Source organism: Glycine max, chromosome 14 (assembly GCF_000004515.6).
Source record: "Glycine max cultivar Williams 82 chromosome 14, Glycine_max_v4.0, whole genome shotgun sequence".
NCBI classification, from domain to species: Eukaryota; Viridiplantae; Streptophyta; class Magnoliopsida; order Fabales; family Fabaceae; genus Glycine; species Glycine max.
In genome coordinates, this window is record NC_038250.2 from 38,855,996 (window position 1) to 38,858,722 (window position 2,727).

The 2,727-nt window shown below is 39.9% G+C and overlaps 1 non-coding gene across 1 annotated transcript; it reads left to right on the forward strand.

The window, feature by feature from the left end:
* The first annotated feature begins 1,296 nt into the window (after positions 1-1,296).
* Positions 1,297-1,403, forward strand: LOC112999420 (small nucleolar RNA R71). Its single transcript, XR_003264607.1, has one exon. It is a non-coding gene; the product is annotated as a small nucleolar RNA R71 (small nucleolar RNA).
* The last annotated feature ends 1,324 nt before the right edge of the window (positions 1,404-2,727 follow it).

A 2,727-nucleotide genomic window follows, 5' to 3' on the forward strand; every position in this document is an offset into this window, starting at 1 on the left:
AAAGATAAGTTATTTGATGCATGCCAAAAAGGTAAGCAAAGAAAAGTATCTTTTAAATCTAAAAATATTGTGGGTGCATAGCTCCTTTGATTTGTCAGATCTTGGAATTTCCTTGATGGCATCTAGCAGAGGTATGTTCACCTCTACTTTCCTGAAGGTCTCCAAGATCTCCTTATCCACTTCTTCCATCTTTTTGTTTGGAATTTCTCTATGTGGAAATGGAAGAGGGATAGGAGGCTGCTACAAGTCAGAACTACTAGAAGAAGGTCCACCTGCATGAAAATTTTTGTTAGCCCCCTCATGATCAGGAAGCTTTCTCTTTTGTGCCGCTAGCTCATCCTCTTTTTCAGGTGTAGAATGAAGCTTGACAGGTTCAGGTTCAAGTGTTGCTACTGGTGTAGGGACTTCAATTTGCTTGCCAGACCTCAAGGTGATGGCACTCACATTTTTCAGATTCTGCACCGTTTGTGAAGGCAATTTGTCAGAATTTTGGGACTGAGCTTGGTTCAACTGAGTAGCCTTCTGCCGTATCTGATTTGTCGGACTCTGAATGGAGGCTCTTGTCTCTTGCTGAAATTTCATATTCTGGATGGTCATTTGCCTCACTAACTCCTCTATGGAAGGTTGAGAAGGGGCCTCAGTTGCTTGTTGTCTTTGTTGTTGCTACTGCATTGGAGGAGGAACATATGGCCTTCTTGGACCAACAACATTCTGGAAGGGAGGGATAGGCTGTTGTTCTACTGTTGTTGTTGTGGAGGATTTTCCCATCTCAGATTTGGATGATTCCTCCAACCTGGATTGTATCTGTTGCTTGAAAGATCATAATTATTCTGCTGTTGTTGGTTTTGCTACTGAGGGGGTCTAGTATAAATGTTTGCAGCATAGGCTTCAGGTTGCTCATTAACTCCAGATTGCTGCAAAGAAGGACAAACATCTGTATGGTGATCAGCAGAAGAACATAGACCACATACTCTTGCAACAGTAATAGGTGCAGATGCAAATTTCTGATTTATGGTAAGCTGAGTTACTAGGTTTACCAAGGCGTCAAGTTTTCCCTCAAGATTCTTATTTTCAGCAGATGAAGATGAATCCGTGGCCACATCATGGACTCCTCTAAGGACAATAGCATCATTTCTTGCACTGAATTGTTGGGAGTTGGAAGCCATGTTCTCAATCAGATTCCTAGCCTCAACAGGAGTTATATCACCAAGAGCTTCACCACTGGCAGCATCAATCATACTCCTCTCCATGTTGCTAAGTCCCTCATAGAAATATTGTAGAAGGAGTTGCTCAGAAATCTGGTGGTGAGGACAGCTTGCACACAATTTCATGAATCTTTCCCAGTACTCATACAAGCTCTCTCCACTAAGTTGCCTGATGCCTGAAATGTCTTTTCTGATGGTAGTGGTCCTAGATGCAGGGAAGAATTTCTCCAAGAACACCCTCTTAAGGTCATCCCAGCTGGTAATGGACCTGGGAGCAAGGTAGTACAGCCAATCTTTCGCCACTCCCTACAGAGAATAAGGAAAAGCCTTTAGAAAGATATGATATTCCTGGACATCAAGGGGCTTCATGGTGGAACAGACAATATGGAAATCTTTAAGATGCTTATGAGGATCCTCACCTGCAAGACCATGAAACTTGGGCAGCAAATGTATTAGTCCAGTCTTGAGAACATATGGAACATCCTCATCAGGATATTGAAAGCACAAGCTTTAAGTGCAACCATCTCCCTAAGAGTCCTCTCACGAGGTAGAGATTGAGCCATGTTCTCAGTATGAAAATTAGCAGCCAAATGCTCAAAATTAGAATGTTCAGAATCACCAGCAACATAATGCTCAGAATGCACAGAATGCACGGAATGCTCAGAATGCTCAAAATGCACAGAATGATCAGGATGCACACTATGCCTAACAAATCTATGAAAGGTTCTATCTATTTCAGGATTAAAGGGTTGTAAATCATGTATTTCTCAAACAAGCACCAGGGGTAAAAAGGGGGTAAAACTACAACTATACTCAAACAATATCCAAATGAGCTGAAAATTTGTGAGCAACACCCTAAAATCATGAAAAGATAGCACAAAAATTTTCAGACAAAAATTCAAAGTCTAACTATGAAAACTGCCTAAGAAAATTTTAGAAAAATAGGACAATAATACTTAAAAAATAAAAAAAAATAGTAAACAACTGATTTCTTAAGCACTAAGAACCGCAACCGGGGCTGCATGGGAAATTATTTTCTACCCCAAATGCATATATTATGGCCGTTTTGAGTTTTGCTAAAAACAAGTTCCCAAATTTTTGGTTTCTCTCAAATTCAGCCACACCAAGTGCTTCTGGTATTTTTCACACAAAATATGGATCAAAAGAAACTACCACACAAAAAATCAGCCAAAAATAACAACTCTAGCTATCAAAACAAAAATCATCAATTAATTAGAAAAATCCGACACAGTTCATATCACTATTCATAACACTCTTCACCTCTGAACAGGGGAGAACCACGAAATTTCACCCCTAAATAGGGGACACCTAAAACACACACAAACAACACTAAACAACACTAAAAAACAGAACTACACACAAAACAACTAAACAATGCAAATTAATCACATAACACAAATTTTATAGAAACACACAGAAACAAACACAAAGACACAAAAACATAATTACGAGCCTTTGGACCACTACTCCCCGACAACGACACCAAATTTGATGGGAGCCG